General features: G+C 44.1%; 1 long non-coding RNA gene across 1 annotated transcript; it reads right to left on the reverse strand.

The window, feature by feature from the left end:
* Nucleotides 1–17,496: 17,496 nt before the first annotated feature.
* Nucleotides 17,497–24,181, reverse strand: LOC148315974 (uncharacterized). The gene is made up of 3 exons (XR_015840472.1): nucleotides 24,071–24,181; nucleotides 21,459–21,548; nucleotides 17,497–17,656 (listed from the first exon to the last, which is right to left on the reverse strand). It is a non-coding gene; the product is annotated as an uncharacterized LOC148315974 (long non-coding RNA).
* Nucleotides 24,182–24,401: the final 220 nt, after the last annotated feature.

The following is a 24,401-nucleotide window of genomic DNA, read 5'->3' on the forward strand; positions in this document are numbered from 1 at the left end:
AAATACACCAATGGAAAACAGGTCTTAATTGAGGAAACATACAAAGAGCGTCTCACAAACACCTTATGATGAGCAATGTAATTTGATCACGTTTTTTGTCACTGCCTGGACGTCGGTTCACTGGCCTGGTGGCAGTGGCTTGTAGACACTGTCACTGAGTGGGAACGGATCTCAAGGTGGGTCAAACTAACCCAAGCAGTGGATCGGTCCGTTTTTTAAATTTATTAATTTTTTTATTTTATGTATTTATTTATTATTTAATACAAGGGCTTCGGCTCACTACCAGTGGGCGGGACCAAAGAATTTGGGTTTCCTTTGAGCTAGGAGGCAGTCAAAGGCAGTCCAATCCCCGGCAACATAAAGCGCCTAGCTCTGGGGACATGGAATGTCATTTCTCTGGTAGGGAATGAACCCGAGCTGGTGTGTGACTAGACCAGTGGTTCTCAATTATTTCCTGTCATGCCCCCCCTACCAAGAAGAAAACAATTCGCACCCCCCCCCACCACAATTTTTTTTTACATTTCGTACTAATGTACATGTTCTTTGCATATTAATGTTAGATTGTCAATAAAATATCTTACCTTAACAAAGCTAAATTGATAAAAAAAAATATCATTTTGAGAACGACTATTGTGAGGATCTCGAAACTCAGTACTCTGTGGTGCTAATATTGATGAGATGATAAATATGTTGAAGCCACAGAACAAAAAGATTAGATATTGTTTGGAAATTAATGACGTACATAACAAAGGAATATCAGCCTTGATTGGAGTACATTACTGCATTTAAATTTTTAATAAAAATGAAACAATTATTGATGTTATGACCACTATGAAGAATTTAAAAAAACAATATATAGGGATAATTATAGTTTTCATTTTGTTATGTTTAGTCTGTTCATGTTGCATTATTTTTATGACAAAGATGATGGTTAATCGTAGGTTTGTTGCCCAAATGTACCGTTACAACCTGATTAATGTTGAGAATGACGAACTCAAACTGGACACTAAAACGTAAAAACACATGGACTTCTTGCCCCTGTCCACACACGTGCACACACACACACACCATACACGAAGATCCGGGAGGTAAGGACGGCTGTCCTCTCCTACAACGAGGCAAGGGCCTCCACCAAGTCACCCCAGGGACAAGTTTTATTCCCTGATGGTCATCAAATTATGAGGATCTCATTCTACGCCGGAAGGGAGGAGGGGAATTTTTCCCTAATGTGAGGTTTTCGCTCCTCCACTGATGATCACACTGTTGTATGATTTCATTATGATGATCTGTCTTAAAGCCGTAAGGACATGATTTTTAAATCCACAACAGGGGGGAAATGTAAGATGGGCTGAGGATAGGTAATCAGTTTGTGTATTCATAATCATGTTTTTATACACTCATTAATGTTTAACACACACAGAGACACTTACTTGTTATTTTAACACACACACACACAGACACCCCATCCTGAAGATGTGTTTAGTTAAACTGACCTTGGGTTATGATTTTCTGCCTGCTGGAGTCCCTGGTGATTAGTTATTGATGCTTTAGTTAAACTGACCTTTATACCGTGAGTTATTGATGTTTTCTGTCTCTTGGTGATTAGTTGTTGATGCTTTTCTGTCTTCTGGTGATTAGTTATTGATGAGTTAGTTTCAATAAAAAGGCAGAACGGAGGGTGAGAGTCAGAGGGTGTGCGGGATTGAACTGGCAAGACGGCTGTTTCGCCTCCTGGCTCCCTCTCCCATTCTGAATGGCACAAAACGAAAACTTTAGTAAGTTATTTCAGTCTAAAAAAAGGCGTCAGGGCATTTTTAAACCGGACAGTAAGTCGTCACTGTCTTGGTTCCTTTTTGTGCCTTGACCCATCCCGGAATTATTGAAAGGATGCAGTCCTATTTACAGGCCCCAGTGACACCCCAGGTTTCTGTTGTTTGTACGAGGGCGCTTAATAGGTACTGCTATTCACAATCGTCTTAGGCTGTTTCTTTGCAGAAGTTTATGGACAATGTGTAGTGCTGTAGGATGCAGTCTAGAGCATTCTTGACATTGAAGCTTTTGTTTCCAGCAACTGCTAATGCGACCGTGCATCAAACATGCAAAACACAGACCCTTGCTCCTCAAGAAGTCAATCTTATCCTTGTGATGCTTTCTCCTAAATTCCTTACAAATTGTGAGACTGTTGCTCTCCATTACAATTAGCACATGGTTTGGCAATAGCATCCACTGAAACAGGTTCTGCCTTTGGCGTGGTGGTTTTGTTGTTTTCCATCTTGGCGGGCACAATGACTGTTGTGAAGACTTTCTTTGATTTTGGTGTTTCTGTGTGTTGTGATTTTGTTTTCTGTTTTATAGAATCTTTCGTGCTTGTCAACAAAGTCAACAAAATCCTTAAACTTCACTCTTCTATTTGTTCTTTCTTGGAGATTGCAGGCAAATTTTCTCCAAGATTCTATAAGTCTGTATGGAAGTTTGTTTGCCAATGCCTTTATATTAGCCATGTTGTCCAAGTCCTCCATGTAATTAACATCTGCCATTATGTTCAAACAGCCCATAAGGAATAATGTGAAAGACTGAAGTGCAACACCATCTTCAGACTTGATTGTTGGCCAATCCATGGCTTCCTTTAAATATGCTTCTGCTATCATGAAGTCATCACCATAAAACTCCTTCAAGATTTGTTTTGCTTTGGTATATCCTGTCAGAGGTTCCATATGGATGCAGCTCTTCACCAACTCATGTGGTTGTTCACTAGTATACTGCAGCTAAAATTGAAGATGATCACGGTTATCACTTGTACGGCCTTCAATCCCATGTTCAATGGCACCTATACAGGTTTTATAATGCAGAGGGTCGCCTTTAAACGTAGGAATGGAAAGTTCGGGAAGTAGCGATGCTTTTTGACTCTTTGCTAAGTATTCTGCGACACTGGCTTGCTGTGAGATTGCTTGGCAAAGGCCATCAAGCACATGTCCCTGTTGTTCTCTACTTTCTGTCTGATGTGGAAATCTAGCCATTGGAATAGTCGAAGTGGGAGCATTTCAGGTCAACACTGCTTGTTGCTCTGATAGGCTGTGATGGTAATTGAATGTTTTTCCTTGTTTAAATTGTAACACACTCATCAGGAATGTGGATACCATCCTCCTGGGTATTTTCATATCTTCTCAAGACATCCAATTTAGCATCAGACTCAGGGAGTGCCGTTTGCATTGCATGCATTTGCTTCTTTGCCTTAATTGCAGCTTCTTCTTGCTCAAGTGCCAACCTTTGTTGTAAATCAGCAGCCTTTGCCTTTAAACATGCTCGTTCCATTTGAGCCTTTAATTTAATTGAAGACGTTGACAGAAGTGAGCTTCTGTCTGTTAGATTCTTTACTTCTACTTCTATGGGTGTAGTTAGTTGATGCAGATCTACTATCATCAGGTGATATTTGTTTATTGCATCCTTCCTCTGCACGTTTCAAAACGTCCTTCTTCCATTGCTCACATTTCCATTAATTACATTTTTTGGATCAAACCAGTTATTTTGGTCATCGGCAAAATCCTCTTCAGTCTTTAAATTTACACCGGAATTGAGGTCCACAAATTCTTGCTCCATGCCGCTAAAGCAAACACGAAGCTCAGTTTTTTACAGCGTCAACATTTGCATCATCCTCCATCAATTGTTCAATTTGACGTTGCATGGAGGTCAATTGAGCAAATTTGCACCTGCGTGCCTGCATCCGTTTAGGCTTGTGATCTTCTACAGCTTTTCTCCGTCATTTTTAATGTCCGCTTTCCACTGTCTTGTTCCTCCATGTCAATCCACAATCAAGCAAACAAAAACGTCAAACTGACTGTAGCGTCTCAATTTGTAGGTCAGCTGAATGACGATCAAAGTTTTAAGCAGTTTACTCACGCACCTGTTACGTGCACGTCCTTGTTAACTCGCGATGCTTGTCAAGTATGGACGCATGCTAACAGCTAGCAGCTCATTGTCCCGACTGGAAAGTTGCTCCTTAGCTGTGATGTGCCTAGGGTTACACTATCTATCATTAACAAACACAGCCAGCCCTCCTCTTTCCTCTTACCGCTTTCCAGTGTCCTGTCCGCAAGTAGTATTTGGAAGCCGTCAAATTCCACGACGGTGTCCGGCGTTAGGTCTGTTAGCCATGAATCCGTGAACATCAGCAAGCTAGCTCATTGGAAGTTCCTCTTGTGCCGCGTTAGCGCTGTTAGCTCGTCCATTTTCTTGGGAAGGTATCTAACATTTCCCATAAAAACGGACAGGAGGACGGGGTGGTCACGCCTCCTCTTTGCCTGGCGTTTCGCCCCCGCGCGACATCCCGTCTCTCCCTCCTCAACTCGTGGGGGATATCGGGTCTCGCTCCGGGAGTCGGCACGGGGTTAGCACGAAGTGCTAACAGCTGATCTCTTGTGTAAACGATTGATCCGTAGCTCCCAGTGACATCTCCGGACACGATCACGCAAAAAACAGCCCCCAGCAGCAATAAAACCACCGCAATTTGGATGTCCATTGCTGCGATGAGGTAAAATAAATAAAACTGGGTAAAGGGAAAAACACGCGAAAAAGGCTCAAATAGTGAGCCGTGCTGCTTTAGCAGGTAGCCACTCGCGTGGTGACGGAACCGTAAAAACAAATGTGGTCCCATCAAAATCTGATGGGATATTTAAAAATAAAAGCGTGAAAATTTGCTTATTTGTCTGTCGTCACCAATGATTAAAAAAATTAAAATCATTACAAAATCCTCAAGCTATCGTGATACCAGACAAGTTCTGCGGGACACCAGACCACCCCAGTTGTCCACAAAAAGTGGTCACTTCAAAATTTGATGTGGCATTTAAAAATAAAAAAATCACCTGAAATATGCACTGTGATCAACACTGATTTAAAAGAAAAATCTTTAAAAAATATCCTCAAACTATCGTGATACCAAACCAGGATTGGGGATACTAGACCACACCAGCTGTCCACCAAAAGTGGTCACATCAAAATGTGATGTGGCACTTCAAAATAAAAGTAGCCTGAAATTCGCTTATTTCACGGTCATCACCACTGAGTTAAAAAAAAAATAGCTCGAGCTATCGTGATACCAGACCAGTTTTGTGGGACACGAGACTACCCCAGCTGTCCATAAAAAGTGGTCCCATCGAAATCTAATTTGTAATTTCAAACTAAAAGTTGCCTGAAATCTGCACATTTCACTGTCATCATGCCTGACTTTAAAATTTCATTAAAAAATATCCTCTAGCTATGGTAATACCAAACCAGGTTTGGAGGACACAAGACAACACAGCTTTCCACCAAAAGTAGTCCCATCAAAATGTAAGGAGGCATTTTAAAATAAAAGAGCTGGAGCTGTCGTAATACCAGACTAGTTTTGTTGGACACTAGACGACCCCAGCTGTTCATCAAAAATGGTCCCATCAAAATCTGATGTGTAATTTCACAATAAAAAAAAACCCACCTGAAATATGCACATTTCATTGTCATCAACACTGATTTTAAAATAATCATTTCAAAATACCCTCGAGCTATCGTGATATCAGACCCATTTTGGGGGACACTAGACAACCCCAGTTGTCCATCAAATGCGGTCCCACCAAAATGTGATACGGCATTTCAAAATAAAAGTAGCCTTAAATCAGCATACATCACTGTTATCAGGCCTGACTAAAATATCATGACAAAATATCCTCCAGCTATCATGATACCAGACAAGACATATTTCACTGTCATCACCATTGATTTAAAAAAATTAATTAAAAACTAGAGCTGCGAGCAGCTATAAAGGGCCCTCGCCACCCGGACAACGTTGGGGTACTGGCACGTTGGAAATGTGAAATATTTCCGAGAAATAACGTGAGGAATCTTCAAGAGGAATTTGCTTGTAGTTAAAGTTAGAGCAGCTTTTGTTTTCAAAGCCTCGTCAATGTTTGAAGTAAATTTGTTGGCAGGCACTACAGGTGCATCAAATCAAAGACTAATAGACTGAAAAACATTTTCTTTCCGAGAGCCATCACCATTCTGAACTCTCACACACATGCACACACACACGACCACCCTTACCTTGCTGAACAGCGACGTATTGTGTTGTATTTCTCCAATTTCATACTATTTTCCATCACAATATTTATTCTCTTATTTATCTAATTTATATATTTGATTAAATTATTGTTGTATTGCACTGGAGAGGGGAGCTCCCTAATCTTGTTGCACACTGTACAATGACAATAAAAGGATTTCGGATTCTGATAAATTTAGAATGGCCGACTTCCTGTTCAATTTAGCATACGGCTCCATGAGACTTTTTATTAGGTCTTGGCTTTGTACACACTTCATCAAATTTTCAGTTTGGTGAAACAGAGATATGGGGCTGTTTTTTTTTGTTGTTTTTTTTTTTCTAGGGGGCGATAGCGAGCCATTTTTAAACAACTGTACGACAAAATAATAAAATATTGTGAATATTGAATCAACTCCCGGTTGAGTGGACGCTGGCACGTTTGGCTGCCACTGCTCACCGGTAACTCTCAGAAATTTTTTGGATCCGCTTGTTGTACCTGCTTTAGCAGTTTACAATCCCTCCAGTTACAGTGATTTTATTTATTATTATCTGTATGTTGAGCGATCCCGATTCTCATGAATGCCACCCACCGATTGCATAGTCGCTGACGCGTCTACTGTGGCTAAAGTTTCGCTTACCTATCAAAGTTAGCACCTGTCTGCCATGTGGACCCGCAGGCCAGTCTGCTTCTCGCACTTCTGCCTGTTCCTGTCATGTCATCAACCTGTGTCAGGACAACTTCAATCCACTGCCGCTGAACTCCGCTGGATTTACCGACACATGCCCGAGGGAAACGCACCACCACCACTGCTCCTCCTCCCGAACATCGCTCGTCGACCCTTGAAGGATTGTATGGCAATTACCGGCATTTTAAACATTTATGGGACAGAATGTCAATTATTTAATTAAGCAGGTTTATATTTACTGAATATGCTATGATCGCAAAATTCCGGACGAACTGGCGAGGCTGCCCGGCTCACCGTGGCTTGTCATCGGGACCGGGAGGCGGCGCAGGCGACGCAGAGAGAGGAAGCAGAAGCGGGGCTGCAGGTCCGGTGTCTTGCAACGGCTGCGACGGCAGCCCCATAGGCAACCACTGCCGAGTCTGTACCTCACCAACGCCAGATCCGTGGTCCACAAAATCGACGACCTGGGATTACAAATCCTGGGAAACCGCTATGTGCGAGACAGCAGTGTGATCGTCGTCACGGAATCCTGGCTGCACGCAGACGTCCCCGATGCTAGCATCCAGCTGGCCGGGCGCTCGCTACATCGCGCGGATCGGACAAGGGACACCGGTAAGAGACGGGGCGGGGTGGCTCTGTGTTTACGTGCATGAGAACTGGTGCGGCGATAGCACGATCGTCGAGAAGCACTCTTCCCCCGACATCGAGTTCATGTCCGTTAAATGCCGGCCTTATTTTCTCCCGAGGGAGCTAACGGTCGTGATTGTCACAGCTGTTTACATCCCTCCCGACGCTAGCACTAGCACGGCGCTCTCGCTACTCGCGTGCGTCATCAATAAACATCAGCGGGCCCACCCTGATGGCGTTCACGTAGTAGCGGGAGACTTTAATAAGGCCAATTTAAAGACTGTACTCCCAGAGTTTCACCAGCATGTCAAGTGCCCAACGAGGGGAGACAACACTCTCGACCATGTGTACTCGAACATCAAGCACGCATACAGGGCCCTCCCACTCGCCCCCCTCGGCCAGTCAGACCACCTGTCCTTGCAGCTCGCACCTGCATACATCCCTCTCAGGCGCAGATTCAGGCCCACCACAAAGACTGTGAAAACCTGGCGTGACGGCGCCATGAGTGAATTACAGGACTGCTTTCAAGACACAAACTGGGGCCTCTTTGATCATCAGGACCTTGATGTCTACACAGATTGTGTAGTGGACTACATCAAGTTCTGCATGGAAACTGTGTCCCTACACAGGACTATACGGACCTTCTCAAATGCGAAGCCCTGGATGTCCAGCAGGGTTCGCTCTCTCCTCAAGGCCCGTGACGCTGCCTTCAGGTCAGGCGACAAAGCCCAGTACAGGGTGGCTCGTGCTGACCTGAGCAAAGGCATCAAGCTAGCCAAGGCAACCTACAAGGGGAGGCTGGAGGCCCACCTTGCCAGTAACAGACCACGGGAGGTGTGGCAGGGTCTACGGAGCATCACCAACTTCCGTGGCAGCAGCACGACCTCTGCAGACCCGAGTGCATCGCTGGCAGAGGAGCTTAACTGCTTCTTTGCTCGCTTTGACTCGCCCCAACCGTCACACCCCCGCACTTCATGCTCCAACTCCCCCCCACTCACCGTAGAGGAACACGATGTGAGGCGCGTGCTCCTGGCTGTTAACCCCAGGAAAGCTACTGGACCCGACGGAATACCAGGCAAGGTCCTCAAAACATGTGCCCACCAACTGTCACATGTATTCTGCAGGATCTTCAACCGCTCCCTGGCTCAAGCAGTCATCCCCTCCTGCTTGAAAACTTCCACCATTATTCCTGTCCCCAAAAAGTCACCAGCCGTCCACCTGAATGACTACCGTCCTGTTGCTCTCACACCAGTCATCATGAAGTGCTTCGAGAGGCTGGTTCTCCAGCACATCAGGGACTGCCTTCCTCCCACTCTGGACCCCTACCAGTTTGCATACTGGGCTAACAGATCCACTGAGGACGCCATCAACACTGCTCTGCATGTTGTGCTGGGCCACCTGGAACAACAGCAGAGCTATGCAAGGATGCTCTTTGTGGACTACAGCTTGGCATTCAACACAATCATCCCAGACATCCACGTCGCCAAACTTGACATTCTCGGCCTCCCTGCCCTCACACGCATCTGGATTAAGGACTTTCTGACCAACAGACCCCAGACTGTGTTGCTCGGCCCCTACACGTCCTCCACCTGCATGCTGAGCACCGGTTCCCCTCAAGGATGCGTGCTGAGCCCTCTCCTATACGCCCTCTACACCTACAACTGCAGCCCGGCCCATGGCAACAACACCATCGTCAAGTTTGCTGACGACGCGACAGTGGTCGGTCTGATCTCGGAAGGTGACGAGACAGCCTACAGAGAGGAGGTAAAGAGACTGACAGCTTGGTGCAAGGACAACAGACTGCACCTTAACACTGCAAAAACAAAGGAGATTGTCGTCGACTTCAGGAGGAACAAGACGGTGCCGCCCCCCCTCTGCATCGAAGGCGTGTGTGTGGAGAGGGTCCACACGTTCAAGTTCCTGGGAGTACAGATCTCTGACGACCTTTCTTGTACTCACAACACCACAGCAGTGGTAAAGAAGGTCCACCAGCGTCTGCACTTCCTGAGAGTCCTCAGGAAATTCAACCTGGACAGGAAGCTGCTGCTAGCCTTCTACCACTCGTCCATTGAGAGCCTGTTGACGTACTGTGTCTCCACCTGGTACAGCGGCTGCACTGAGGCCGACAGAGTGAGGCTCCAGAGGACAGTCAAAACAGCGCAAAGGATTATTGGCTGCCCTCTCCCCTCACTGTCGGACATCTACACCGCCCGGTGCCTCAGAAGGGCTCTCAACATCGTCAAAGACAATACCCACCCAAACTCACACCTGTTCGACCTGTTGCCCTCTGGCAGGCGCTACAGATGCATCAAATCGAGGACCAATAGACTGAGAAACAGTTGCTTTCCGAGAGCCATCTCCATTCTGAACTCTCACACACACACGAGAACACCCTTACCTTGCAGAACAGCATCGTGATGTGTTTTTATATACCCTATTCTGTACTAAATTCCATTGCACTCTCTTATTTATTAATCTAATTTATATATTTGTCTGTCTTATTGTTGTATTGCACTGGAGAGGGGAGCCTTCTAATCTCGTTGCACACTTGAGTACAATGACAATAAAGGGATTTCTAATTCTAATTCTAATTCTACTACGCATAGGAATGACTGATTGTAGTCATGGTCTTTACTGATTTATGATATTATTTTCACATGCTAAAGTTATATTACTTAGTTTATAAATGTGTGAACATAGTATTTTCATGACCTACACTCACATTCACATCATACATATTCAGTCTGCACATTACAAACTGATGACAAGCCAGACAGCACTTCATGGACAAATATGACAAAGCACATTCTCCACATAGGACATAGAGATGCAAACATACCAAATTGGGCACTGGATTTAGTTTTAAAATCGCTGCATTGGCTCCCCGTGTGTTTCAGGATTGATTTTAAGGTTCTTCAATTAGTTTTTAAATGCCTTAACGGTCTTGGGCCATCCTCGCGGACCCTGAGGTCCTCTGGCACCGGCCTGTTAATTATTCCTCGGGTGAGGACTGGAACACATGGCGAGGCTGCATTCAGCCATTCTGGTCCTCGTCTATGGAATAGCCTGCCGGAGGACATCAGGTCCGCAGAGACTGTTGATATTTTTAAAAGGAGGCTCAAGACCAGACCTGGGCATTGCACGGCCCGCGGGCCACATCCGGCCCGCCGGGTGGCACTGACTGGCCCGTATGACAGACCTGGGCATTGTATGGCCCGGGCCACATACCTTTGGTTGACTCTGACCGCGAGTGTAAGGTTAATTGGAAATTTCAAAATAAACATACTTTTTAATTTCACCTCATTCATGGGCGAAAGCTGCACTGCTTTTATTCTGAAATTGTTTTTTTTTTTTATTCCCGCACAATGTGCGTCGCACATAATGACGTAATGCGTTTATCAAGACATGCGCGCGATTGAATCACAACAAGACAACGTTCGTCCTCAAAAATGTCCGCTCAGGCTACAAAAAGAAAGGTAGATGCCGAATGTAGAATTTTCAACAAAAATTGGACAGCGAAGTATTTATTTACTGAAGTTAGAGGTAAAGCTGTGTGTTTAGTTTGCGGGGAGCAGATCGCCGTGTTGAAGGACTACAATTTGAGTCGGCATTACCAGACGAAACATGCAGAGAAATATAAAAACGGCACCAGATAACAATGAACTGGGACACTTTTTCTCAAAATCACAGTTCTGTGACAGTCAATATGTTGTATCTTGCTTAATGTTTGGTGCAAAAAGACAATATTGTGATGTCTTTAAAATGCTCAGAACCTTTACACAACTATCCAACAGTATATGGAACTCAAAATGTGTTTTGAAGTGAATGTGACAGAATATGTTTACTAATATGAGTCACAAATAGTAAAAAATGTTAATATTTTGTCTACCATTGTGTTGAGAAATTTGAATGAATACATTTTTGTAAGGCAACCTCATTTTTTCAGTTTATTTGGTATTTAGTTTCATTGCTTAACTTTAATGCCAGCTTGTCAAAACAGTGCTATTTACTGCTTTTTAAAAAAGAAATACAATTAATATTATGCAGAATTGAGTTCAGCCTTTTGGCCCGGCCCTCCACAATATTTAATGTTTCTTATGTGGCCCCATGGAAAAAATAATTGCCCACCCCTGCTCAAGACTCACCTTTTTTGTTTGGCTTTTAAATAATTTATCTTAGTCTTTTAATTCAGGATTGTCATTTTATATATTATCATTGTCTTTAATTTTTTTTAGCTTCTTTGTCTTTTAGTATCATCATTTTTCTTATATATTTTAGCTGCGTCGTTTTATATTATTGTCTTTTAATTTTTAGCTTCTTCTCTGTCTTTTAGTATCATAATTTTTCTTATATATTTTAGCTTCGTCTTTTTATATTATTGTCCTTTAATTTTTAGCTTCTTTTTTGTTTAGCATTATCATTTTCTTTTATATATTTTAGCTCCAGTGTTTCCTCAAGGGGGGCCTCCGCGCTGGGAGGTGTGGCTGGCCTTCTCACAGGGGGCTTCATCCCGGAGGCTCCTTAGGCCCGGCGGACCGGGGCCCTCTGCACTATGTGTAGGGTCTACCCCGGTCAGTCTGGGCTAGGGGTCTGTGTGTTGGCGCAGCTCCCTGTGGGCGTGAGCCGTCATCCCTCTCAGCGCGGATGACCTACCCTGGGTACATTTTCTCATATGGTTTCTCTGTGCCTTACCCTGTCTTTCTACTAAGATGGTTTATTAAGTTGTGTGAATGCGAGTGTTCTGTGTGTGTGCGAGTTCAGGCGTGTATGTGGATGTGTCTTGTGTTTATGTTGAGTGGGTGGAATGGGTTTTAGTTTTTCGTTGTAATTTGGATGTTTTTATTGTACAGCACTTTGAGCCGCATTTTATGTATGAAAAGTGCTCTTATAAATAAAATTTGATTGATTGATTGGAGGGTTCAAGGGGACGCCATTGCAAAAACACATTCTGAAAGACATAATTTGATTTTGGAGCACACATACATGCACACTGACAAGATTACAGGGGAATACCAGCAGGAGAGACGGAGAGACTGCCCGCCGGAGAAGGCCAGCCGTGGAATACCAGTCTTGGGGACCAGCTGGGAATCAACCATCCAGACAATGATTAATCTGGAGAGGACCTTCCCTTGGACGTAGACCCGTGCCGGGGGAAGAATGTGAGGCTGGGCTGAGATAACGCACGACTCTTTTCGACTGTGCTTGCCCAAGGACATTTTCTCATGAGATTAAGAAAAAGCCGCTCAGTACTATTTCCTGAACCTCCGCCCTATTTCCTACCTACCATTCATTTCAAAAGTCCTAGATAATGTAGTCGCCACTCAACTCCACTCTCATCTCACCTGCAATAACCCTTTCAGTCCGGTTTCCGTGCACTTCACAGCACTGAATCAACTCTACTCAAGGTCACCTCTGCTCTCCTCATTGCAGCTGACTCAGATTCATTCTCCATTGTCATCCTTCTTAACCTGACTGCGGCCTTTGACACCATCTCACACACCATCCTTCTCAAAAGACTTTCTTCCATCGGCATCACCCACACCGCCCTCAACTGGTTCCATTCATACTTCAAAGACCGCACTCAGTTCATCCAGCTTAAATATTTCTCATCAAAGTCCCTCCCAGTCACCTCAGGTTTGCCCCAAGGCTCGGTCCTGGCCCCCCTATTATTTATCATATACCTCCTTCCCCTTGGCAGCATTTTCCGAAAATTCAATATCGCTTTCCATTGCTTCGCGGATGACACCCAGCTCTAGTTCTCCTGCAAACCCAGCATATCACTCCCTCCCACCTCCGTCACCTCCTGTCTATCTGAAATCAATGACTGGTTTTCTAATAATTTCATGAGGCTTAACAGCGACAAAACAGAAGTTATTCTTTTCAGTACAAAATCAATACAATCCAAAGTTGGCAGTTTTCCCATTCCTGTTGGCCCCTCCATTGTTTTCCCATCCCCTCAGGTCAAGAGTCTGGGTGTCATCCTTGACAGCACTCTATCTTTCCATAAGCATAATAACACAACCCGGTCAGCCTACTTCCATCTGCACAATATCAGTCAACACCGCCCCTCCCTTTTTCCCTCATCCACTTCTATTCTGGTCCAAGTCGAGTCAAGTCAATTTTATGTGTATAGCCCTTAATCACAGACAGTCTCAAAGGGCTTTACATAACCACAATCAACATCCACTGATCTTAACCCCCAGGAGGGCAAGGAAAAACTCAAAACCCCATTGGGGGAAAAGTGAGAAAACTTGAGAAGGGACCACAGATGGGGGGGAAACCCCCTTCCAGGATGACCAGGCTGCTTTGGATGCCAAGTGGGCAACATTTGACACATACAATGATGCTATACAATGTTAGATGAGATAATGTGAGAGTCAATTAAATGAAGTGCTGCAAGAAGATGACTTTAGTGGAGTGGGTCCTCATCCAGGACCGTAATCGCCATGGCAGCATATCCGAGGTTGAGCCTTTGATCTTGAAATAGTCAGTTTGGGGTAAATTCAGAACAGCCACTTCCAAGTGAATCACCATCACCTAATTCCCAAGCCGTGGAATTGGGAACAGAAAAAAAAGAACAGAAATAGTAAACAGGCCAACAAGTAGTTCAACGAAGTGCTGAAATATAGGGAAATCAGAAGAGGTGCTGCATGAAGACGACTTCGGCAGAGAAGGTCCCTCCCCGGTTGGTCAGTGCCGTAATCTTCATAGCAGGTCACCATCACCTAATTCCCAAGCAGGGGAAGAGGGGGCAGAAAAGAGGAGAAGCGGCAGTAAACAGGCCAACAAATAATTAAATTAGATGCTAAAGTATATAAATAAATGTCGCGCTGCAGGAAGACGACATCACTGGAACAGGTGCATGCCCAGTTTGTCAATGCCTTAAACTTCCTAGTGGGTGACCGTCACCTAATCCCCCAGCCGGGGAAAAGGGGGCAGAAAAGAGAAGATAAGAGAAAAAGCGGCAGTAAACAGGCCAACAAATAGTTCAACTAAATGCACAAGAGTATAAATGCGTCTTTAATAGTGTTTTGAACATTTCTACTGAGGTGGCGCCTCTAATACCTGAGGGTAGTACATTCCAAAGCATTGGTGCCCGAATAGAGAACGCTCTAGAACCTGTGGACTTCTTTTTGGCTCGCGGGATCACTAAAAGACCAGCATTTTGTGAGCGAAGGTTTCGGGACGGAACATATGGTACCACGAGGTCAACGAGATAGGAAGGTGCTAAGCCATGCAATATTTTATAGGCAAGTAGCAGAACTTTAAAATCACATCTCAAGTGGACCGGAAGCCAATTCAAATTGGCAAGTATCGGGGTAATATGATCAAACTTTCTCGTTCTAGTCAAGAGTCTAGCTGCTGCATTTTGAACTAACTTTTAATACTAGACATGGGGAGACCCGAGAGCAAAACGTTACAATAGTCGAGGCGAGACGTAACAAACGCATGGATTAAGATTTTTGCATCACAGGTTGATAGAATTGGGCGAATTTTAGCAATGTTACGCAGATGAACAAATGCAGTTCTAGTAATATTTTTAATGTGCATTTGAAACGACATAGTTGTGTCAAATATAAGACCGAGATTTTTTGTTGAATCCTTTTGGGCAATTTATCGATACTCATAGTGGTGTCTTTGAAAAAGGTACAGATGACGCGCTGGTCCAATGATCAGCATCTCGGTTTTATCTGAGTTAAGACGCAAAAAATTGAAAGACCATCATAGTTTAATTTCGGCAAGGCATGCCTCTAATTTATAGCAATCACACGGATTCGTTATATCCAACGGCATGTATAATTGCGTATCATCAGCATAACAATGAAAACTAATGTGATATTTCCGTATAATATCACCAAGCGGTAGCATCTAGTACCAATCCCTGCGGAACTCCGCGTGTGATCTTACAAAGATCAGAAGACGCATTGCCATGAATTACACGGTGCGTCGTCTCCGACAGATACGAATTAATCCAAGAAAGCGCTGAACCTGAAATGCCAACACAAGTTTCAAGGCGTTTTAATAATATGTTATGATCAAGTGTCAAAAGCGGCGCCAAGATCGAGTAAGAGTAATACAGTGAACCCTCGGTTATCGCGGTTAATGGGGACCTCGTAGCGGTTGCTGCTCGGGCCCTAATAATAATTTCTACAAAAACAATAGGGACCTCGCCGCCGTCGCAGCTCGGGCCCTAATAACAATTTCTAGAAAAACAATAGGGACATCGCAGCGGCCACTGCTCGGGCCCTAATAATAATAATAAAAATAATAATGATTTCCACAAAAACAATGGGGACCTCGTAGCGGTCGCTGCTCGGGCCCTAATAATAATTTCTACAAAAACAATAGGGACCTTGCCGCGGTCGCTGCTCGGGCCCCAATAATAATTTCTACACAAAGTCCATTGTGGTGACCCGCCCCCTTTTAAGTAAATTCAAAGTGGCCGACTTCCTGTAAAACCTAGCTCATTGCTCCAAGAGACTTTTTTGTAGGTCTTGGTCTTATACATACAGTGAACCCTCGCTACTTCGCGGTTCACCTTTCGTGGGTTCAGTGCTTCGCGGGTCTAAAAAATATTCGGGGGCATTGTAGTTTCGCCGAGCGGCACGACAGGGCGCTGGAGCGGTTAGACGGCCGGCGTGCGCCGAAGAAGAGCGTGGGCGAAGAGGAGAGTGGACGAAGAAGAGCACGTTCCCCCGGACACGATCGGTGGCGACGTTTCGCGCGGTTCGGACCGTACCAGAGCTCCGGCCGGCGTGCGTGGCAGTTAAGCCGTAGAGGAGCACCTTCCTGTTAAGGATGTTTCTATCAAAACAAGCCTGAACAAATGAATCAACCAGCCAAGATTGTCTGTCATTTACGCGCGGGGCAGCCCTCGAACTCCGAGGCGAAGCCAGCGTGTTCGACTGCACACATGGTTTTTATTTGCATCAGCATAAGCAATTTGAATATGCAATACATACAGAATGGAAAACTTGACATTTAACTCCATCCCACTTGCCCACCCTCTTCCTGCCTATTCTAACGGTTTCAGCTTACAAGACACCTTTTGTTCATACTTCTGCTTATTCTAACAGCAAAAGTTCACTCTGAACTTCATTTGACCTGTGTAGTGTATTTTCACAAGGCTTAACGTGTTGAACTTATTTTATGGCCATGACGATATTGTTGCTTTAGAAATACCAAGCCTTGTGTTGGACCTCCCTAAATGCAGAAGTTACAGCCTTAAGAGGCCTCGGGCCCCAACATTATCTACGAAGGGTTAAAGAGGTCATCAACACCCCAAGGGAGGTGTTTACAGAAAAGGGTTCTGGCGTTGGGGAGTCACATTCGCGAGGAGGCCGTACCTGGCACCCGTAGCTGTCGAAAGTTTAATTAGAGGCCAGAAAGATACGAATGCATGTGCAACAAAGGGGGCCTGTAAGATTAGTTATAGTTTGAAACTTGCTAAGATGACAAACTAAACAACAAAACTAACAGATGAACATACAAACTTAAATTTCTTTAACATATCCCACCTGTTTATCAAGTTTCAAATCTCATCATCAAAGGCTGTCGCTTGAGGGGGGAGAAAAACTACCCAAAAACTCAAAAATTCTTGGAGAAAAGGGTAGAAACCCATGCCCCGAACGAGAAGCCCAAAAAAATAATAACAATTAAAAGATAATAAAGCAAAGCTAATGCAGTTTTTGGTCCAATACATGTATGTACAAAATAAACCCGGAACATCAAACATTCACAACTGCAACTCTTTTCTGTGATGCAAGTTACATGAATCAGTGACCTTGAGCGTTTTTTCAGAGGCTGCAGGTTTTATTTGATGTGCGTGTAGTCAGCAGTCTGCGCCTGTGCAACTCGTCTGCGTTTGACGTTGTCCTGGTCTCGAGGTTGTGCGCTGACCAGGCACAGCCCTGCAAGGAAGTAGATGATGCATCTGGTCGACAGGGCAGTGCCCAGTTGCTGTTCGGCGGCTTGCTCCATCCTTCCGAGAGGGGTGTGTTTGCCACGGAAAACCCTCTTTCCAACTGTGGTCTTTTGTTGGTACATTGGAGTGTACGTGGTGGAGATCCTCTCCAAGGGACTTGCGTCGCTCAGCCTTCAGCAGGGACCGGAGAAGCTTGCACTGCGACTGATGGTTCCAGCCGCCACGCCCCTCGACCTTTGCTGCCGTCGGGGTCACTGCAATCACCTGATGAGGGCCGTCCCAGCGTTCACTGTCCCAACGAGGTCGTTTCAGCACCTTGAGGAAGAGTTGGTCTCCCACATGGACGTGGTTTATCTGTGGATCAAAACACACTGGCCAGTAATTGTGGTCAAACATGTCTTTCATGTGGACTGGGACAGATGTGCCAGTCGCTGGTGGTTCTGATGAACCTGAGAGTCTATGTGTGAGGCCATATAGGATAAAAAGGGGATAGTGTCCTTCCTTCGGCTGGCACTATCCTCATTGCTGTGATTGAAACACAGTCTGGCCATTGTCTCTTTTTTTTTTCTTTGTCTTGATAAGTCAGTTCCATTCGTGCGTTCCACAAGTCCTGCAGACTGTATGCAAAATGACGCTTTGAGTCAATTTTGCAACAACTGTCCCACTTGTTACAAACATTATTCACAAAATGCATCATTTTCACTTTAAATCACTCTTGAAATTCCAAATGTCAGGATAATTCGATTACACAACACTTTTTCCAACTGTTTTAACATCATCATGTGTTGTTGGAAACAACGTAATCCATTTTGAAAACACATTAATTATAACCAAACAATATTGCAACCCAAACAACTAACACTTTGTCTAAAAAAAAGTTTTTTGTTGAAAAGTCTATATGTGGGAACAATTTCCTCAGCAATGTTTGCACCTTTTTTCTCCCAATGTGTGCATTCAATTAGTGGTGTATTTTTCCCTGGCGTGAGATCAAATTGTCAAGTTGATTTGCTGCGTGTGTGTGTGTGTGTGTGTGTGTGTGTGTGTGTGCATTACCCCTTGCTGCATTGTCAGCGAGGCAGTATTCAATTGTAATCGTTTCATTTTCTGTTCAGAAAATTTTGCATTTACAAATACTTATTTAGACGTGCTTTATGCACAACTTTTCTTTCATCTTTTGTGATTTTTTAAAACGCCGTTTGCCCAATGTCGACAGAACACATAAACATATATCTTGGCAGTCAGTCCAAATTGTAAAATGTTTTTTAGAAAACATCTTACAATTCTGGATCAGCACAGAAGTTTCTGCTGCTTGTCCTGCACATACAGATTTTAATATCCCTTGAAACAAAATGCTTTGTTAAAAAAAAAATTCCCACCCCTTTGCGGCCGTCAAAAAACTGTCTCTCCAGTCGGGAGAAAGGTGTCCAAGAGGTCAGGTCGCTGTTTGGTGGTAATTTGGACTCGGCTTCCACAGTCGTGTGGGGTGCCTTCTACTGGTGCGGGAAAAAGTGACGCTGGGCTGAGCGCACCTTATCAGTGTAATGTGACAATTAGGTCGCCGTGCAATGTGAATGTGGTGGGTGAAGGCTGCTTGATCCAATTGTTGTGACTAATATGCAAGTGATTTCATGAGCCCTGCGCGTCTGCAGCCACACAAGGTCATGAAACCATTTTTTGCAGTCACTGTTTGCTCAAATGGCTCATAGTAATTTGGTAGTGCTAATACATCTTAATCACTGAGTTCACACTTGACAAGTTCAAAAGCTTGTCAACCTCAAGTGTTCAAACATTTTTTTTTTCCTCAAATGTCATTGGCTTGTCATAAATGATGTCCAGCAATAGTCGTGTGATTTCTAAGTACTTTGCAATCCATGCCTGGCAATAATTGCGTACACCTATAAGGGACATCATTTACTTCTTTGTTATTGGTTTTAGGGCTCGGGCAACGCCTTCTTTTTGCTTGTCACCAAAAATGCGCCCCTTTTCAGTCAAAATGCGGCCTAAATATGTGACTTCCTTTTTTAACAGCTGCATCTCATCGGTTCAGTTTGATGACGCATTAAGTAATTCTCGAGGTCAAACATATGTTTAATATCTTCCTCAATGTCCTCACTGTTGTCACTGTCCAGAGGGGGAATCCAGAGGTTTGGACATCAACTCGCAGTCCGAAGCCCCACTGGGGTCCCGGCCTAGTCATTCATTTTCCCAATCGTACACTTCCTTAAAACAAGTTCTCAAACCCTTCATTCATTATGTAAATTACTCGTCTTCTCCTTGGCCGCCCTCGTGTGCAAGCCTATCCTAGACGCTCACAGCAGAAAAAGAAGGGAGGGGGGGGGGCTCACTGTTCATACGCCAATCACGCGGTCCCCAGGCAACCAAGCTGCCAGGGGTTACGCCCCCTACCAAAGGCTCCAGTTTACTGGCCACTCCTCCCTGCCAATTTACGAGCAGGCAATCTCAAGCCAATGGCAACAGCTCCTTCCCCCTAAACTTTCCGCTCGTTCCAATTCACTTACGCTTTCCTTCTGGCATCTGCCCAACCTACTTTACCTCTCAGTCATCTCCAACCCCCTCTTAACTTTCCGCTCATCCTATTTCACTTACGCTTTTCCTTCTCAACCTACCTTGCCTCTCAGTTAGAGAACCAAATTCTGCCCCCGCACCTCAGGTTTGACACCACTTAAAATTCAAAATCAGGAAACACCTATGCTTTTGCAAAGATTCCTCATGTTCACTTTCAAAACCTTCATTCCATCTTTCATAACACCTACTTCTCTCTTTCAATTCATGCAACCAACTCAGTGTCTTACATCCCTCAACCACATAGGTTCTAATTCTGTTACTCTATACAGTTTTCCACTTGCAAATCTGCCTATGACACCTTTCTCACTTGCCCTATCATTTGGACTTCATCAATCCTTTCTATGGAACATTAATTGTTCCTTTCCCTTTTCTACACATTCTTTTTCTTTCTTTACACATTCCTTTTCTTTTCTTATTAACTTCCAATCTCTACACTGCAAAGTTTCCCTGGACTTTACTATACTACCCAATACCCCAATTTTAGAAAATTGGACCAGTTTGTCAACACCTAGGGTGTTCTAAAAACTGGTTTCTCATCAGTAGGACAGCAACTCAATTTTCCTGTTGTGGCAATTCTCACTTCAACTTTTTCAGGTGGAGATTTCTTGTCTATTACATCCACAACAGTCTGCTGTTTATAATCCTACTGTATTACATGGGATAAAATACCAAGTGGTATTAGTAATCCCCAATCGCACACACTCCAGCTCACTGACTCAACCCCCACCCTTTCTCTTCTTTGTTCTCACACACACACATAGTCAGACTCAGACATATACACGGGCCCACAAAACAACACACACAGTTCTCAACATTGAACAGCTACAAACGAGAAGCTAATCAATATTTTTCAATTTCAACTAACCTACATTTTTCCTTTATTTCAAATTCGGAAAGTTGACAGTTAACTTCCTTCATCAATTCTGCCGCCATTTCTGACAGTCTTAATTGTTATGGTGTCTAGTTATGGTTCCTCAGTGTTGAGAAAAATTCAAATTGCCTGACTTTGGGTTGAATACCAAGCTTCTACTCCCAATTTGGAGCGGGTATTCCTGGGTGTTTTTACTCACAACCCTTGGTCAGTTTTAGATTTCTCAAACGTTGGACATTCATACAATACACATACACACTCACAGATTGATCAGTTCTGTGTCTGTGAAAATAGATAAACTATTTTCGTCTTCTATAAATAACAAACGTTGTACTATCACTTCCAAATATAGTAATAATTACATCTGTACTCTACCAGAAATAAGGACCCCTAAATCTGTCTTCCAGAAAAAACAACAGTTAATTCTGTACTATCCGAGCAGATATAATCAACTACACTTGTACTCTCTACCAGACAAGGAATGCCTTAATCTGCCTTCCAGAATAAACAACAGTTAATTCTGTACTGTCCGAGTCTTCCAACAAGTCTTCCAAAATAGCAAAGTTAAATCTGTATTTCTTCCAGAAAATAGCTAAGCTAAGATGTACTATCTCTTCGGGTAAAGGAACTCCCTGAAACCCTACTATCCTTCAAAAACCCAAAAAAGTTTTTTACTATCTGTTGTATACAACCACTGACCTGTGACAATCTCTCCGCTGGTCGAGACACTCGCGGTTCATGGATGAAGTCTGTGTTCTCTCCGGTGGAGGATGGCCGAGGACCGGCCTCCTGAAAGAGAGGACTTTTCACGATGGCGCCGTTTTCAGTCGTCGTCAATCGTCCACCGCAGATCACACGTTTTCATCCGGCATTCGAAGGACCAAGTAATGTTAAGGATGTTTCTATCAAAACAAGCCTGAACAAATGAATCAACCAGCCAAGATTGTCTGTCATTTCCGCGCGGGGCAGCCCTCGAACTCCGAGGCGAAGCCAGCGTGTTCGACTGCACACATGGTTTTTATTTGCATCAGCATAAGCAATTTGAATATGCAATACATACAGAATGGAAAACTTGACATTTGACTCCATCCCACTTGCCCACCCTCTTCCTGCCTATTCTAACGGTTTCAGCTTACAAGACACCTTTTGTTCATACTTCTGCTTATTCTAACAGCAAAAGGGAGCATGTTCACTCTGAACTTCATTTGACCTGTGTAGTGTATTTTCACAAGGCTTAACATGTTGAACTTATTTTATGGCCATGACGATATTGTTGCTTTAGAAATACCAAGCCTTGTGTTGGACCTCCCTAAATGCATAAGTTACAGCCTTAAGAGGCCTCGGGCCCCAACATTATCTACGAAGGGTTAAAGAGGTCATCAACACCCCAAGGGAGGTGTTTACAGAAAAGGGTTCTGGCGTTGGGGAGTCACATTCGCGATGAGGCCGTACCTGGCACCCGTAGCTGTCGAAAGTTTAATTAGAGGCCAGAAAGATACGAATGCATGTGCAACAAAGGGGGCCTGTAAGATTAGTTATAGTTTGAAACTTGCTAAGATGACAAACTAAACAACAAAACTAACAGATGAACATACAAACTTAAATTTCTTTAACACTTCCCCGGGCACGGGCGGTGCCAAGCGGCCCCTAAGTTTAACCAAATGGAAGCTCCGGAGGAGGAGGGCATGCTCGCGTCACAGTAAGACGAAGAGGAGCACCTTCCCCGGGCACGGGCGGTTCCAAGCGGCCCCTAAGTTTAACCGAATGGAAGCTCCGGAGGAGGAGGGCATGCTCGCGTCACAGTAAGCCGAAGAGGAGCACCTTCCCCGGGCACGGGCGGTTCCAAGCGGCCCCTACGTTTAACTGAATGGAAGCTCCGGAGGAGGAGGGCATGCTCGCGTCACAGTAAGCCGAAGAGGAGCACCTTCCCCGGGCACGGGCGGTGCCAAGCGGCCCCTAAGTTTAACCGAATGGAAGTTCCGGGGGAGGAGGTCGGGCGTGTGTCACAGTTAAGCCGAATTGGAGCACCTCTTGCGCCCGGGCACGAGCGGAGCGCGAGGCTGTCCGTTATGAAAGAATAAATAAATAAAGAATGCCACCTTTCATTTCACAGGGCACACCGGACGGCGTACCATCAGGTTAAAGTCGGAGTAATTAAATAAATACAAAAAGAATGGCTGGGGAATAAAAAAATAATACGTTTTAATAATAATTTGGTTTTTTTGTTATAACATGAATTTCACTCTCTCTCTCTCTCCCCGTATATATATATATATATATAAATATAAATATTTATATATTTATTATATATATTGTATATTTTTTTTAAGCATTTTTGAAGGTGCGCCGCTACTTCGCGGATTTTCAGTTTTCGCGGGTTGTCTCGGACCCCGTTAACCGCGATAACCGAGGGTTCACTGTACTCCATAAAATTTACAAAAAGCGAGGTGAAACACTCAACCAGGGCTGCTTTTTTGAACATTTCTCGAGGGCCATGGTGAGCCATTTCAAAAAAGCTGCACAACTAACGTATAAAATATTGATAAATTTGCTCGGCCTGATGTGTGTGTAAAGTTTCACGAGTTGTCGTTCATATTTAGAACCTCATAATCAGCGTTGTTTTATTGCCGAACCGTGCAATGCCACTCCCACAACTTTTCACGAAAAAGGATGAATTTCGTATTGTGACATCCTCATGGCCGAAACAGTCCTCCGAGCATATATGAGGGCGACCTTGTTGAGTTGCACGGAGAAAAACATCCAAGAAAATAACTTGTATTAGCTTTTACCAGTTGGTGGCGCTACTACTACGATGAAAAATAAGTTGGTAGATGTCTTCAGGGCTGAAGTATCCTCAAATGTGTACAACTTCGAGAAGATAGGATCATCTGAGTCATGTTGCCGGAGCTTTTGTTGCCACAAAGTACAATCGGACTTTTCAGCACCGTAATAGCCACGCCTTTTGCCAAAACGTCACAAACTCGGCAGAGAGTAAGATCATTGTCTTGAGTCTTTTCTGACTAATTTTCAGTCGGATTCGTCAAAAGGGCACCGTGCAGTACGTGAAAATTAAAATAAAAACAAATTTTTGATTCCACTTGGCGGCGCTGTGTGTATAACAAAATAATAACATTAAGATGTCTTCAGGTCGGGACATTTTATTTACAGGTGAAGGTTTGGATTTTTAGGAGCATGTGCAGGGGAGTTATTAAGCATTCATTTATTTGTATTAGGTTCATTTTGTCTTCTTATTATTGATATTTGACTGATTCATTAAAAGCAGACAATTATGTTTTAGGTAAATTTTTTACCTGACATGTTTCGGCGAGTCTTTCGCCTTCTTCAGAGTGTCGCATAATGGTGTCTTGAGACCCGTCTTTATCAGCTGATGTTCCATGAGGGTGTGACTTACCTGTCAAAAAAATTAAAAATCAGAGCAGTAAAAGAATAAGCACAACATGAACATTACAAATCAGCAATCACTGACCACTGCAAAAGGGAAAACCACATCATGGACCGGGAGAAGGGCAGGGTCATCCGCACCGAAGAGAACAAACAACAGCGCTTGGATCAGAGAGGCCATTGAGATCTGCAAGCGAGGCATAAAAACCATGAACAGAGACAAGGGAGCCTTCATCCTCT

This window comes from Idiotropiscis lumnitzeri, unplaced genomic scaffold (assembly GCF_059441095.1).
Source record: "Idiotropiscis lumnitzeri isolate Australia: NSW breed Sydney's pygmy pipehorse unplaced genomic scaffold, RoL_Ilum_1.0 HiC_scaffold_27, whole genome shotgun sequence".
Classification (NCBI taxonomy): domain Eukaryota; kingdom Metazoa; phylum Chordata; class Actinopteri; order Syngnathiformes; family Syngnathidae; genus Idiotropiscis; species Idiotropiscis lumnitzeri.